General features: G+C 33.9%; 1 non-coding gene across 1 annotated transcript; it reads left to right on the top strand.

The window, feature by feature from the left end:
- Nucleotides 1-17,447: 17,447 nt before the first annotated feature.
- On the top strand, nt 17,448-17,554 carry LOC128042648 (small nucleolar RNA R71). The gene has a single exon (XR_008198163.1). It is a non-coding gene; the product is annotated as a small nucleolar RNA R71 (small nucleolar RNA).
- The last annotated feature ends 251 nt before the right edge of the window (nt 17,555-17,805 follow it).

The following is a 17,805-nucleotide window of genomic DNA, read 5'->3' as shown; positions in this document are numbered from 1 at the left end:
ATTCAATCATCATTGGATCTAGAGGAGCTTAACAATAAATAGAGCTTTCTCCCTCATTTATAATCACTTAGTGGTAATCTTTCAAAATAATGGAGATACTTTGAGAACATTTACTTAAACACCTTGTGTGTGTTGCTTTCTTGTGGTTTTTCTGTGCTTTTCTTGCTCTTTTCTCTTTTGAGTTTGCTTCCGTTTTGTTTTGGCGCCTTAGAGAATTTCTGTAACACCCCAAACCCGACTGAGTAGGTTCGACCCGAATTTGGAGAGCTATATTAACCACCGAAGTGACTCTCTGTTAACTCCCCACCTAACCTCCAACACACCACATATATCTGACTTATAAAGTGCTAAGTTAAAACATAGCAGCGAAATAATATCATGCATAGAATGTAAAACATGCGAGCTTATTAAACAAATAGAGGTAGGGTTCGCATGTAATCTAAATAATAAAACTTAACGGTTCACAAAAATGAAATAAATAGAGTAATTCAACAAATTCAAATAAAAGTACAAAAACTTAGAAGTAATTAATAAGGTTCATACAACAACGTAGGTTCGCAAATAATATATGAGTTCGCAATGCAACATAAAGCATAAGTTTACACCAAAACACAAGTTCGCATAAAATCTGAGGTTCGCAAATTTTCCTAAGTTTGCACACATCAAGCCTTGGTTCGCAAGTATACATACATCATGGGTTCGCATGCAAACAAGCTTTGTAATAAAAGAGTTTATTCATACAAGGGTTCTCACACTTTTATAGGTTCGCTTAATAGTAAGATTATCACAACTAAGGTTTGCATGCATGTTGGGGTCGCAAACATACTGGGTTCGCATGAACAGTATTCTATAGTAAAACTGACTCGCATATAGAAATAAAACATTCTTTAACCTAATTAAGTTGTAACAGCCCGCCCGACAAAGTCTTTATATCTAGTAATTATTTATTGTGTCATGCTATTAAGCGTAGTTCTGATAAAGTAAAGTGTTAATTTTGTTTAAGTATAGTATTTTGTGTACGAACTAATTGGTGAATCCTGTGTTTTGGTGAATTATGTGTTTTGGCGAGATTTGTGGTTAGTAGATTCTTCTATTGAGTATATGCCATCCTAGAAGTTTAGGTGAATTCATTAAGTTTGTAGTTAATAGATTTATTTATTATTTTAATAAGACAATTTAGTTATCCAAGTAAGAACTGGTTAGAATGAGACTAAGATATTGTACTTGATAAGACTTAAATGATTATAAGTGCACTTAAACACGAAAATCAAGAGTGTTAGTGGAATAATCTGATCCTTCCACTAAACCTTGTTTCCGTGCTTAGGTATATAAGGATATCAGTGTCTTCACTGAAAAACTTTGTGTTTTCTTTGTATCCATCTTCTTCTTGATTTTCTCTGCATTCTCTGAAAAGCTTAAGTCCAGAAACCTGTCTAAAGTTGGGTTCGCTATATTCAACCAACTCCTACAAACCTCTTTGGTAAATATTGATGAACCCTAGGTTAGTTCCATAGTTATTTACATATTTTTAACTCTACATGCATAAATAGCAGATTAGTATGTAAAGAATGAAGCTTATTGGTTCTAGGTTAAACGTTAATGTTTCTTGCATGCATGTTTAGGTTCAATGGTGCAATGATCTAATAAGTTTAATTATTTATATTTTAACTCAAGACACTGTAGACTGAGTGATAAAGGCAAAGGTCTTGCTATATAGACTTTGTTGTATTTCTGGTGAGTTCCTTCATACTTTTATGTGTGTGGTATTCGTGTTTTATAATTCGTATAAGGTAAGTACTTATGCTTTGTAAAAGTGAACTGTGCATATATAAAAAATGGTTGTTCAAAGTTGTCAATATGAGTCAATAATGTCTGTGTTAAAGTGTAAGAATCATTCTTCATGCTTAAGCTACTACCTTCTGGTTCTACCAAGAATGATACAGACTGAATCATGAAAATGATGTTAAGGAAAAATATTCATGGCGATGCCTTCAATGGAATGTACATTGAACTAGCAGATCGCAATACATGAAAATGGTTGTCTAGCCTTTGGCAAGGCCAATGTATGTTGCAAACCAAATTGGAAAATCGTGACAAAGGATACAAACAAAGGAATATGAATGGAATATATGATATGAATCTAGTTAAGGACTTGAGTACATGGTTGGTATGAAGAAGGTTTATCTATATGGTCATATGAGAATAGTGTATGCGCCAAAAGAATAGTAAATTGGCGAATAGGCTATCTGTGTATGGTACTCACCATCTGGTGAACTATATGATTGTGCTTGAATCTTTAATGTGATTTGCTTGAAGTATCAATTGTTAGCATTAAGACTTCTTTTTTAACTCACTAAGTTCTTGTAAACTTACCCTGTTTCCTTTTTCCTTTTCAAGCTTACTACTAAATGAAGACATTTTGTTAGACTACGCCAGAGAACATCTACTATTATGAGACTTCTGTTATTTTGTATTATGCATGACTTAAAGGGGGTGATGTCTAATTGTAAATTGAGAAGAATTTGTATTCAAAACCTATGGTTAACAAACTATATTTTTTTGAAGCTTCATTTAAGATATGAAATGGTTTTCCAGTGTTATATTTCATATGATGAAAATTTTTCTTTTTAAAGTTTATACGCCATATGACTTACACTTATTTATTATTTGTATTAAATGTTGAATACAAAACCCTAGTTTTATAGAGTATATGCCAAAAATGATTTTAAAGATTGATGATTTCTCTGTAGTGACATGTCTTACTCGAATCCTCCTAATGGGTCAGGTTTGGCATGTTACAAGTTGGTGTCAAAGCTAAGGTTTAACCGATTCTCGAAAACCTGATGGTTGTGTCACACCCCATCATGAACAGTACACCTTTGGCTTAGTCTTTAATTTTTCGTATTAAGTTAGAATTTATTTTTAATAATATAAGGAAATGCCTAATGGTTCTTGAGAAGCCACGTGTAAAGAACTAGAAGTCATATATCTACACAGGAAGAAGCTACTACTGCTAATAATATGGAAAATGTAAAGAATGCATTTAGGAATGTGTTTTTCACTATGATGCCATAATAATCAAGAGCCTCAACAACATCAGCCACAACAACCACAGCCTAAAGTGGCTCGCCTAACACATCCTACTCGTCTAGTACCTACTATGGCTCCACCTAAGGTTGACCTTGTAAGAGTAAGTAAGAAAAGAGGTGCCAATGAGTTCTTTAGTGATAAGGTGATTATCCTACTATGATTGAGTAGTGGTTATCTCATTTGTGTAGGGTGATAGAGGAATTGAAATGTACTTCTGATGATAGTCTTAGATATGATATATCGCAGTTAGAAGGAGAAGCTTACCAATGCTGGGAAACTTTGGTTAATGTGACTCTTGAGCAAATGATTGACTGAGATTTCTTTCTAGAAAAGTTTAGAGAAAGATATGTTAATCAGATTATGTTGAACAGATGAAGAAATATTTTTTGTATTTGAGGCAAGGGAGAATGTCAGTTATTGAATATGAGAGGGAATTTCTTAAACTTAGTTGCTATGCAAAGAACATGTTTCAAACTGAAAAAGAAATTTGTGATAAGTTTGAATGGGGACTAAGGGATGAGATTCGTGCACTGGTTGCAGCAGCTAAATGTAAAACACTTGCAGTAATGACAGCAAAAGTTCATAATATAAAATTGATCATTAGAGATAGGAGCAGGAATTTTGAAAGTGAAAGGATAAAGAGAGGTAGGTGAAGTTATCCCTCACTAGCAAGTTTTAAGAAACCTAGAGATCAAACTTTTTCAACTTTTTAAAAGATTCACAGTTCATAAGTTTCAAATGTGAATGATTCAATAGACCACCTGATTCTATGGCAAGTTTTGATGGTTCTAGAATGATGGAACGTGAATGTGAATATTATGGTAGGAATCATGGTGGTGAATCCAAGAAGCGTTTAAGGGCATGTTTTGGGTGTGGGTCTAAAGATTATATGGTTAAAGATTGAATTAAGCATTGAACAATCAGTCAGAAGCTCTCAAAAGATTCAACATGAGAGTAGATTTGGAATGACAATTAAATCTGGTTCAGTATAGGGAACACATAGGAAAAATCTTAGTAAGTTAAGTTATTGAGCATCAACAAGAGCCTATATGATGAAAGCTAAGGAGGATTTTGATCTGCCTGAAGTAATAACTGGTAATTTTTCTTTTCATGGTAACAATATTTATGCTTTGATTGATCCAGGATCTACTCATTCATATATTTGTACTAAGGTATAGAGGGTCTTAATCTTGAAGTAGTATACTCTGAAACGAATGTGCTAGTATCAAATCCCTTAGGTCAAAGAACTATGGTGAATAAGTTGATCAGAAATTGTCCATTAGTTTTTAGCGAATATAGATTTTTGGCAGATTTGTTATTATTAAGTTCCCACGAGTTTAATAAAAAATTGGGGTTAGAGACAGAATGTTATGGTTGATTGTCAAACTAGAAGTGTACACCTAAGAAATGTTAAGGGTAAAGAAATGTTGATGTCTGGTTTATAGACTAATGGCGAACTTGATAATTTATGCAGTGTCCGCCAGGAAAATGATTGTTTAGGGCACAGATGCTTATTTAGCTTATATCATGGATTCATCTGAATCAAGAAAAGAGATTAGTCAAGTTTCTGCGATAAGAGAATTTGTAGATGTGTTTCATGGGGAACTTCCTAGAATGCTTCATGAGAGCAAGGTAGAGTTTTTGATTGAACTGGAATTTGGAATAGGACCTATTTCTTGTACTCCATGTAGGATGACACCGTTGGAACTTAAAGATTTAAAAAATTAGTTGCAAGATCTGTTAAATAAGGGCTTTATTAGATCAAGCGTGTCATCATGGGGTGCACTAATTCTGTTTGTAAAAAAAGAAAAATGGAACTATGCGCTTATGTATAAATTACTGCCAGGTGAACAAAGTCATAATAAATAATAAGTATACTCTTCCATGGACTGAAAACTATTTGATTAGTTAAGTGGGGCTACAATTTTCTCCAAAATTGATTTGAGGTATAAATATTATCAAGTAAGGATTAAAGGTGATGATGTATCTAGGACAACTTTTCGATCAAGGTATAGTCACTATGAATTTTTGGTAATGCCTTTTGGATTGACATATCCGCCTGTTATATTTATGGATTTGATGAAAAGAGTATTTTAGTCATACTTAGATTAGTTTGTAGTGGTTTTTATTGATGACATATTGGTTTACTCTAAGAATGAGACTGGCCATGAGGAACATTTAAGAATTTTACTGAAAAATCTACGTGATAATCAGTTATATGCTAAGTTCAGCAAGTGCAATTTTTAGCTTAGAGAGGTACATTTTCTGGTACATGTTATCCCTTCTGATGGTATTAAAGTTGACCCCATCAAGGTAAAGGCAGCTCTTGGGTGGAATACGCCCAAAAATTCATCTAACATTCGCATTTTTCTAGGATTAGCTGGTTATTACAGAAGATTTGTGAAGGATTTTTCTATGATAGCATCACCTCTGACTCGGTTACTAAAAAAGAAAGAAAAGTTTGAGTGGGATGATAAATGTCAATAGAGTTTTGAGAAATTGAAAATAGTATTGTTAAAAGCTCCAGTGTTGGCACAACTAGAGTCTAGGATAGAGTATACAATTTATATTGATGCATCTTTGAATAGGTTAGGATGTGTACTTACGTAGAAAGGAAACGTTATAGCTTATGCATCATGTCAGCTTAAACCTCATGAGAGAAACTATCCAACTCATGACTTAGAATTGACAGTAGTGGTGTTAGCATTCAAGATTTGGAGACATTATTTGTATAGAGAGAAGTGTCATGTATTCTCTGATCACAAAAGTTTAAAGTACTTGATGACTCAGAAGGATCTGAATTTGCATCAAATGAGATGGTTAGATTTGTAGAAATATTATGATTTGATCATTGAATACCATCCAGGAAAGGCAAATCTGGTGGCAGATGTTTGGAGTAGAAAAATTGAGGTAGTGTTATTGTCTCTTTGAGCAAAAATGAGTATGTCTAATAATGGATCCTTGCTAACAGAACTAGTAGTAAAACCAACATTTCTTTCACAGATATTGGAAGAGCAGATGAAAGATGCTCAATGTGAAATGTTTAAGTAGAGAATGATGTTTGGCAAAGCAACAAATTTCAGTCTAGGAAATGATGGTGAGTTAAGATTCATTAATAGAATGTGTGTACTAGTTGGGAATGGACTAAGGAAAGAGTTATTAAGGGAAGCTCATCAGGGACCTTTTTACTCCATCCTGGGAGTGTCAAAATTTATAAAGATTTGAAAAGCTGATATTGGTGGTCTGGTATGAAAAGAGAAATTGCAGAGTATATTTCAAGTAACTTGTCAGAAAGTCAAAGCTGAACATCTGGTACCTTCAGGTAAATTGTATCCTCTAGAAATTTCAGAGTGGAAATGATATAGAATTACTATGGATTTTGTATCAGGTTTGCCTCTCAGTCCTTATAAAAAGAATTTTGCACGGGTAACAGTAGACCGTATTACTAAGTCAGCTCCCTTTCTGCCTGTGAATACTACTTATTCTTTAGAGAAGTTAGCTGAATTGTATATTGCTAAGATAGTGCACCTTCATAGAATTTCTTCTTCCATAGTGTCTGATAGATATCCAAGGTTTACCTCAAGGTTTTGGAATCAGTTACAGAGATCTATGGGAACTAGGTTACAGTTTAGTACTGCATTTCATCCTCAAACTGATGGTCATTCTGAAAGTGTTATTCAGATTTTGACAGATATGTTGAGAAACTGTGTATTGATTTTGGACTAAACTGGGAAATGTATGTTATTTTATTTAAGTTTTCTTATAATAATAGTTTTCATGGGAGAAGGTGTAGAACACCTATTTGTTGGATAGAGCATAGTGAAAGAAAATTAGTGGGTCCTGAATTAGTATGAAAAATTGAAAAGAAAGTCTCTGTTATTTGAAATCATTTAAAGGCTGCACAGGATCATCAAAAAGCTTATGAAAATTTGAAAAGAAAAGAAATCTCATTTGAAGCTGGGGATGAGGTATTTATGAAAGTCTCTCCTTGAAAGAAAATTATTAGTTTTAGCCAGAAAGGAAAGCTAAGTACAAGGTTTGTAGGACCTTAAGAAGTTTTTGAAAAAGTTTGGCCTATAGCTTACAGATTGGCTCTACCACCTGAGCTATCAAAGATTCACAATGTGATTCATGTATCTATGTTGAGAAAGTATAGATCCAATCCTGATCATGTTGTTTAGATTGAAGAATTAGAGGTTGAACTGAACTTGTCTTATGAAGAAGAACCTGTTTGTTTTCTAGTAAAAGAGGTAAAAAAGCTGAGAAGTAAAAGAATTCTCTTAGTAAAAGTTCTATGGAGAAATCATAGTACTAAATAAGCTACATAGGAAAGAGAAAACTAAATGAAAGAGCAGTATCCTTAGTTATTTTTAGGTATGAATTTTGGGGACGAAATTTTCTAACTAGGCGAGAGTTGTAATAGCTTGCCCGGTGAAGTCTCTGTATCTGATTACTTTTTATTGTGTCATGGTATTAAGTGTAGTTCTGAGAAAGTAAAGTGTTAATTTTGTATAAGTATAGTATATTGTGTATGTCCCAATTGATGAATCCTGTGTTTTGGCAAGATCATTGGGTTGGGGGATTCTTTTGTTGAGTAGACGTCATCCTAGAAGTTTAGGCGAATTCATTAAGTTTGTAGTTAATAGATTTGTTTATTATTTTAATAAAAAATTTAGTTAGCCAAGTGAGAACTAGTTAGAATGTAACTAAGATACTGTAGCTAATAAGACTAAAATGATGGTAAGTGCACTTAACCACAAAAATCAAGAGAGTTAGTGGAATAATATGATCCTTCCACTAAACTTTGTCTCCATGCTTAGGTATTTAAAGATATCAGTGTCTTCACTGAAAAAATTGTGTTTTCTTTACATCCATCTTCTTCTTGATTTTCTCTGCATTCTCTGAAAAGCTTAAGTCCAAAAACCTATATGAAGTTGGGTTCGCTGTATTCAGCCAACTCCTACGTTTGTTTTAGCTTTCTAGTAAATACCGATGAACCCTAGGTTAGTTTCATAGTTATTTACGTATTTTTAACTCTACATGCATAGGTATCAGATTCGTATGTAAGGAAGGAAGTTTCTTAATTCCATGTTAAATGTTAACGTTTCTTGCATGCATGTTTGGGTTCGATGGTGTAATGATCTGATAAGTTTAATTATTTATATTTTAGCTCAAGACACTGTAGACTGGGTGATAAAGGAAAAGGTCATGCTATATAGACTGTTGTATTTCTGGGGAGTTCTTTCATACTTCCATGTGTGTGGTATTCCTGTTTTATAATTCGTGTAAGTTAAGTACTTATGATTTGTAAAGGTGAAGTGTGTGTATATGAAAAGTGGTTGTTCAGAGTTGTCAGTACGGGTCTATAATGTTTGTGTTAAAGTGTAAGAACCATTCTTCATGCTTAAGCTATTACCTTCTGGTTCTGCTAAGAATGATACAGATTGAATCATGAAAATGATGTGAAGGAAAAATATTCATGGCGATGCCTTCAATGGAATGTACATTAAACTAGTAGATCGCAATACATGAAAATGGTTGTGTAGCCTCTAGTAGGGAAAATGTATGTTGCAACCCAGATTGGCAAATCATGACAAATGATACAGACAAAGGAATATGAATGGAATATATGATATGAATCTAGTTAAGGACTTGGGTACATGGTTAGTGTGAAGAAGGTTTATCTAGATGGTCATATGAGTGTAGTGTATGTGCCAAAAGAATAGTAAATCGACGAATAGACTGTCTGTGTATGGTACTCACCATCTGGTGAACTATATGATTGTGCTTGACTCTTTGATATGATCTGCTTGAAGTGTTAGTGGTTATTGTTAAGACTTCTTTTTGAACTCACTAAGTTCTTTTAAACTTACCCCATTTCCCTTTTTCCTTCTCAGGCTTACTGCTAGAGGAAGACATTTTGTTAGACTACGCTAGAGGACATCTACTGTTGTGAGACTTCTGTTATTTTGTACTGTGGGGGGTGATGTCTTATTGTAATTTGAGAAGAATTTGTGTTCGAAACCTATGATTGATAAACTATGTTTTTGTGAAGCTTCATTTTAGATATGAAATGGTTTTCCAGTTATTTCATACGATGAAAAATTTTATTTTTAAAGCTTATATGCCATATGGCTTACACTAATTTTATTATTTGTATTAAATGTTGAATACAAAACCCCAGGTTTACAGAGTATACGCCAAAAATAATTTTAAAGATTGATGATTTCTCTATAGTGACATGTTTTACTCAGATTCTTCTAAAGGGTCGGGTTTGGCATGTTATATTAGTAATACAACATTGCACGCATGCAGGGAAAAATAATGGAAACATCAGAATTTATTCATATCAGGAAGAGATAGATTGACAAGCAGTTATCTTAGTGCATAGTTCAAAAAAACTGATAATAAATCAAAATGAAGTAAACTTAAGGAAATGGTTTCAATATCAGATGTAGCTTATAATCAAACTAATCCCACATAAATAAAACCCCATCGCCTATTTCCCAAGTTCACCGATATCTGTTTAGGAATGGGTCTCACCGAGTCATCTACCTCACCACTACCTTTTGTGACCTACTTACCTGCAATGTAAGAGAGGAGTGGGTCAGTTCATTGCGAAGTCAGTGAAAATTAGGAATAGTCGGAGTATTCTTAAAAATAAAGAGTTTAAAACAGAAACAGAACTTAGCTTGAAAAATCATGTCGCATGCTGGGTTCGTGGAGAAGGTGCGAGACCCAATTTGTAGATTCTGCTTGTCAGAAAACATTAGTTTGTAAAAACAGTTTCCCATGTGCTTGTTGAAAAATCATACTTAAAAAGACTTAGCTTGATCTTGTTTAAAAATTGATCTTGTATAGCATGAAACATGCTCACATACTTGTCTTATCAAAATGGTTGAGGAATATAAAATATGTTTTCACACTTGCCCAAACTTACTTATCTTAACTTATCTATTTTGTTGGATATTGCAGATCTCCTTATATTGCCTCAGCTTGACTCAAAGAGTCCTTAACATGTCCCATTGAATGGAGTATAGCTTGACATTCCCATATCTCTCCACATGTCCCAAGGCCTCAACTGTAACACCCCTAACTCGTATCCATTGCTGGAACAGGGTTACGAAGCATTACCAAACAAACATAACACTAAACCATTTAATTCATACATCGATGCAATACATATTCCAATTTTATTCAAATAAATTCATAACTTCCCTTAATCGAGCCCTTGAGGCCCTAAAAATACAATAGAAATAGTCCGAGACTAAATAAAAAACATTTAGAAAGTTTAGGAAAAAGTTAGAAAACACGATTGTGTGACCAAACCGTGTGGCTCACACAGCTGAGACACACGCCTGTGTCTCAGGCTGTGTAACATTCGAAATAGGGACACACGGCCGTGTCCTAGCCCGTGTCCCAGCCTTTGTCCATGCCCGCGTAACTCACTGACTTGGGTCACACGGCCAAGCCATATGCCCGTGTGCCAGGCTGTGTAACTCTCAAAATGGCTTCACACGCATGTGTGCCAGGCCGTGTGCTAGGCCGTGCAACTTTCAAAAAGCAAACATTAACAACCTACAGGGGACACATGACCATGTTGCCTAACCGTGTGTCACAAACGACTAAGACATACACCTTTGTCTAAGGCCGTGTGGACAAGAAATAGGCCAAAATCAAGCCTTTTCTTTCACCCAATTTCAACAAGTACCATTACGCCAAATGAACCTATGATCAAGGCACCAAAACATGCCAAAATATGCATAAGGAGACCATTTCAATATACTATAAGTCCATTCAACCAATATGTCATTTAGGCACCTCAATCACAACAAAACATTCATACTTACATTTTCATTAAAATGATCACGTTTCATCCAAACAACCTTAATTAAACTCCATATCAACACATAACCTAATTGACCACATGATAAACCATTTTATTAAAAAAAATACACCTTTTGAATCTTACCACCTTTTCATGAACATAAGCATATTTCTATTTGTCCACTTACCATTTCAATGTATATCATTAATATTAAACATGATATAATGCAACCATAAGCTTAGCACAAACCTAAGCATCATCCACAATCTCAACTGATGAATTCATTTATGTTCAGATCAATATTTAGTAAATAACAAATCTTTCAAATTCAGTAAACAGATTACCTTACCGAGATTTTCTATTCGAAGAACGACTTACGGATAAGAGTACATTGTTAGATAGACCGAACACACCAAACAGAAACTCATAAGAGCTGATCCAATCGAAATACGCCAAACAAAAGCTCATAAGAGCTGGTCCACCCGAAACACGCCAATAGAAGCTCATAAGAGCTGATCCACCCGAATCACACCAAATAGAAAGTATAACATGAGAGTTTGCAACAACATTGAACCTCGGTTTACATGGGTAATATACCGATATCTCCCTCCAATACCATCTCCACTCCAAACCCCCATAGCACACCAAAACACGAATGTACTCTATCCCGCGTTCAATTCAAACCGAGCATCAAATTCAATATTATAACTTAGATAATGAGTCATTTCCAACAATGGAACATATATATATAATATCATGTAATACCAATCACCTATGTATATAAATGTTAAATTTTAACCATACGAACTTACCTGGCCAAATTGTAGAAATGTCAAAATATAGGGGCTATTTGGTAATTTTCCATTCTCCTCGATTTTTCACTCGATCTTGATCTAAATTAATAATTTCATTCAATTCATTAATTAGATAGTAAAAAAAATTATTTTATGCAATTTAGTCATTTTTAACATTTTTACAAAATTATCCTCAACTTTTCATTTTTATTCAATTTAGTCACTGAGCCTAAAACATGCAAATTAATCATTTTTAATGCAAACCCATGCCAACCAAATATTCATGGCATCCAATACAGCCCATTTTTGCAACAATTTTACATCAAATCCTTGTATTTTTACTATTTCAATAATTTAGTCCCTAATCAAAAAATTCATCAAAATTACTTAACAAAATGCTTTTAAATATCAACCAACATTTCAAATTCATCATTTAATAAATAAAATTATATAGATTCATCAATGGAAACATTCAATATCTTTAACAATTTCAAAATCGTAGGTACGGACTAGTTAGACCTAGTTGCAACGATCTTAAAAATATAAAAATTATTAAAAACGGGTGAAAATGGCTTACATGCGTCCACCTAAAGCTGTCGAAACTTCAAGCTTTTGAAAATGGAGGTTTCGACCATCCAAGATGAAGAATGAAGAAAACTGTTGATGAATTTCATTATGTTTTAAGTTACATTTCTACATATTTAAAAATTTGCCATTAAACATATTTTATTTTATCATTTTCATTCAAGTTGTCAGTCAACCTTATTAATTAAGGCTAAATTATCACATAGGTCCTTCCTTATTTATTTAAGAAGCTATTTAATCATCTAAATGTAATAATTACTATGTTTTACATCTTTTACAACTTAGTCATTTTTCTTTAATTAGCTATCGAGACATTAAAATTTCTTAATGAAACTTTAATACAACCTTAATAACACTTCGTAAATATTTATAAAAATATTTATGGCTCGGTTTATAGAATCGAAGTCCCAATACCTCATTTTCTAAAACTACTTGAGTTTAGGGTCTTACCACTTGAACTTAATTAATTATTCAAATAGCATAAATTATCACATCAAAAATCTTTTTAAAACCATATTTGACTCGTAAATATTAAATAATAAAATTTATGAATTTACTCGTTGAATTTGTGGTTCCAAAACCACTATTTCCAACACCACTGAAAAACGGGTTGTTACATCAACGCCAAAAATCACAAAACTTATATGTGAGTAGTCACAATCCTTTGGTATACCAATATGTCCAACATAAGGGCTCACAAAAGAGCTTGCGCAGAAACTTATCACATAGAGCTTGCATCAAAGAGCTCGCAAAAACATAGCTTATAAAATTGTACTTTCAGTACATGCTTGAAAACAGAGGCTGGCATAGGAGCATGCGTGAAACATATCTTTAAAACATAGCTTAAAAACATAACTTGAAAACATATTTTGAAAACAGAGTATTAGAACTTTAAAAATAAGGTTTTGTAGAAAAATCTTACCATTAGAACTTAGTTTAAAAACAAGGTTTTTGGAAAACGTAACAATTCGCACACACGTTACGAACCCTGAGCATTCATAGGGAAAAACATGATAGCTAGCACACTTATGATAATTCTTAACCACTCACTGATAAAGCTTGAGAATTTAAATGTGTTTTTCTTTGCCTTTATCCTTACTGGTAAATGGTCTGACTAGTTCGCAACATACATAAACACATATATTACTTAAACAGACAAAACTTACGAAATTCACACATACAAGCGAGCCTAGCTTTCTACACAATCAACCCTAACAGGACAAAGGCTTACCTTGGTTGCTACAAACTTGGTTCAGAACAGAGACTTAAAAACATAATATCGATGAGAGAATTTTTCATGGAATAGGGGTTGTATTTATAGGCTGTAACATCCATTACCCGGTCCGATCGCCGAACCCGAGTAATAAGGCACTACACGCAAATAGAAACACTTAACATTAGAATTTAAAATCTCAAATAATTATCAACAATTCATAATTAATCAAATTAGCATGTAATTTAATCAATTTTGAATTAATATCAATCTTACAAAAGGTAAAAACTAGGTAGGTAATTAATCCAGATTAAAATGAATCAATTTAAAAAGGAAGGAAAAATCTGCATAAAGGGGACACATGGCCTATGTATCGGTGGTGGATACCATAACAATGGCTAGAATCTAGCATTTTTTTTAGATTCTTGTCAGCTTGTGTGAGCAGTTAACCGCCTATGAGCGTACTAACATCCAAAGTGTGAATACTATAATAAAATATAGAATGACAAATCAGTATCCGCAAGTATATGGATCCAGTTGTATAGTTTTACAACGAAGTATGTGAATACTCCGAGGATCATACATAAGAGAGGTGAGCACTAGATCAATTCTAACCTAGACACTAAAAGATCTAATTAGTACTTTAAATAAATTATAGTACGAAAGAATAAAAAAGTTTTTTTATGGATTTTATAATAATACTAAAATAACATAAAATAATTAAAACTCAAGAGATAGAAGAGTAGAGTAAATCAAATTTCGATTATGGGTGATTAGTTCGCTTCGTTAATCCCCAGCAACTATTGCTTCAGGTTCCTTGTCAATCAACTAGTCACTACCCTAGCAGGATCTTCCGATCTTCTACTAACATAACGAGTCAGTAAGAATTACTTATCTTCTGACCTCACAGTCCACACTGGCTTGGGGTGAAGGTGTTCACGAATGGACAATACCATTTTTGAGTTAATTCCCACCTTGATGACGTCCTGAGGTTTTCAGGCCCATGATTTGTTTCATGTTCTTCCTTTCCCAAACAGTTGATTCGTTGAGTAACCCTACAAAATAGTTAATAGATCATACCTCCGATCGTTAATCCCCTTCAGATGGATTATTTCCTCATGGCTTTCATAAACAACATGGAATAGATGAAAGAATTAATCATAATGAAATAATTGAAGTAGAAAGGTTAAGAAAAGCTTGATTGATATTGATAATAAATGCGAATCCACAAAAGTTAATCTCCTTCACGTTTCAGATCTCTTGAAATAAAACAAAGAAAAATAAACTAAACTCTAAAAAACCTAAGAAAGTAAGAAAACAAAACTAAATCTAAAGGAAGAATCTAGGCTAATGGAATGTTGTCTATAACATGTGCCAAAGAAGCCTATTTATAGCCTTCAGGTGGCTATTATCCTTTAACCCTAGGTTAGTTGACATTCTCAAGCTTTAAGTTCGATTGTCTAGACCTAAACCCCTTTACTTTATGTTTATTTTCCATCCTAGAGTCGATGTCGCGACACACCAAGACCTGTGTCACGACAGAGGTGGTAGTATACACCTCCTTGAGATGTCTTTAGGGGTATGTCGCGACACCCTCAACCTGTGTCGTGACATCGAAGGCAATTTCGTACTCTCTCCATTCTGCTCTCTATGTTGCGACATCTGGCCTCCTATTTTGTGACATAGCATCCAGTATTAGTCTAAAATGTAGTTTAATGGTCTCCTGCACACTCGCAATGTACGTTAGCTCTCCCTTAGGCTCTTTCAGCCCTTAGGGTCAATAAAAGACTTAATTTGCACATTTTATTGAAGGTAAGTAAAGCTAAAGAAACTTAACTAAAATATAACGAAAATGCTTATATTCGAGCTCCTTAAATGTGAAAACTAGTTGAATCTGCTACATCGATTTATGACTGATCAATTACCTACACATCATTGTGGAGAAAACAAGATTTTTTTGCCACTATTCAAGAATGTGACAAGTAAAAGAAGAGCCATTACAACCCATTCAGGTTTGAAAAAAAATTCTTCTATAACATCTTCATTTGTTGAATTCCAGGAAAGCTGCATAGACGAATATCTATAGCAACTCCAACCTTATACATTCATCCAAGAACAAGGTTTTGATCTATTAATGAGAAATTTTAAAGGCATGTGGGAGATTGCAATAGAAAGAGAGTGGAATAACTTTTGTTTACCACCTGAAGAACCTACAGTAATACCCATGGTACAGGAATTTTATCTTGTGCTAAAAGAAAGAGAAGCAATAGGACCCTTCTATGCAATGCGAACCTTTGTTAAATTCAGAGGAATTAATGTCTTGGTAACTGAAAGAAGTTTTAGTCAATTTTATGATGCTCCATATTATTATCATGATTACTTGTATAAAGCAGATCTCAAAGAATTCAAGAACGTAGATATGGAAGATACTTTGGGATTTTTAATAGAGGGAAAAGAAGTTTGGACATATCAATCAGGAACAACAATACTTGAGACATTCAACCAATTGATGACTCCAAAAGCAAAAATATGGATGAAATTTTTGTGGTCAAGGATTTGGCCTACAATTGATCTTTTTTTTTATTAGCCCAATTTAAGCTATTCTAGTTTATGTCATCTTGCAAAAGAAACAAGTATGCATTGGTACATAGATAAATCGTAATATGATTGAATGTGCACGAAATCAGAAAAAGGAACATTCTTTCCTCATCTAATCATAGAATTATGTAAAAGAGCAGTAGTGCCTATGGAGCAACAGGACAAAGAGATGAACCCCCTAAAGAAATTGCTAGGAGATTATGTCTATAAGCAATACATAATTCTACAGAGGAAACAAAAGGAGGAGAGGAGAAAAAGAGGACTCCAAGAGGAAGATGAATAATACATTAAAATGATATATAATTTAATAGGATTTATTTCTTTAGGTTTAAACTCTATTAGGAAAGTTAAGTTAATTCTTTAGATTTTGTAAATAGTTATGTTTTATAAATTACTAGAATTCAATTGATATATTTATGAATTTTTGTACAAAATCCCAACATGGCAGAAACACAAACAATGTGAACTTTCAACAATCAAAGGAGGAGGCACCTACCAATAGCCTATGGAGCTATCACGACCAACTAGGTAACTTCTTTCCTTATCTTTATAGGGGCTATACATTGAGGAAAATGTGTGGTCTAAAGTGTGGGGGGTAACGTAGAAAATTTGTTTTAAATTTTTATGCTTTTCGTTGATTTTTTTTGTCAATTGTGTGCTTGAGTTTCTAGAAATACAAGTGATTGGTTAGGAACATGTGATAACTCTTGAAAAGATTCATATTTCATGGCTTTAGATCTAGCTAATTAGTTGTACTTAGGTACATTTAGTTGCATTTTAGTTAGTATTTTTCTAGTTTTGACATTACATTAGGAGCTTGGGTTGTACTTAAATGTTAATTATTTTTAATTGCTTGTGGAAGGGTTGTGTGTGGTGGTGGATTGACAGGTGCAGGATGAGGAACAAAAAGTAAAGGAGTGGAGGTTTGCCGGGGCAAAGGGTTGAACAGTTTGTCAACATGAATGCTGTGGCAAAGCGGGACGATGCCTAGTCAGCACTCAAAGCGTACCCGTTTTAAGCCTTGTTGAACTTGTATCAGATATATCTACTTGAAAAAGAGGGAAGAAAATCATGGGCTGTTGGATTTTCCGTAGGGAAAATGATTATAAAAGCCAAAAAAGCAAACCTTAGAGGGGGCGATAGAAAAAAAAGAGAAAAAAAAAGAGGGTAACGGTTGTGTAGAGACAGAAAGAAGAAGACGATGGCAATCTTTTCCAAAATCTCATATGCTTCATTATAAGATTTATCCAACAAGGTACCATTGGCAGAAGCATCAACTACCATCCTTGTATGCCCATTCAACCCATTACAAAATATCTCCATCTACGTCTAGTGCTGCAATCCATGCATCAGACATTTCTGAAGTAATTCTTTGAATCGTTCTCATGCTTCATATAGAGTTTCATCCTCCGATTGCTGAAAAGATGTGATGACATTTCTAAACTTGGCATTCATATTTGGTGGGTTATATCGTAGAAAAAATCTCTGGCAATAATCATTCCATGATGCCATGTTCCCGATGGCAGAGCATTCACCCATTCTCTTGTATGATCTCTCAAGGAATATGGGAACAATTTAAGCCGCAAAGCATTTACAGGAACACCCTGTTGTCTAAACGAGTCACAGACTTCTAGAAAAAGTCTTAGATGCAGTCTTGGATCTTCAGTGGGTAATCCATCAAATTATCCCACTGTTTG

The sequence above is a fragment of the Gossypium raimondii genome, chromosome 7, assembly GCF_025698545.1.
Source record: "Gossypium raimondii isolate GPD5lz chromosome 7, ASM2569854v1, whole genome shotgun sequence".
In the NCBI taxonomy this organism is placed as follows: domain Eukaryota; kingdom Viridiplantae; phylum Streptophyta; class Magnoliopsida; order Malvales; family Malvaceae; genus Gossypium; species Gossypium raimondii.
The sequence above is the reverse complement of the archived record's forward strand: the minus strand, read 5'-3'. Positions and strand labels throughout refer to the sequence as shown.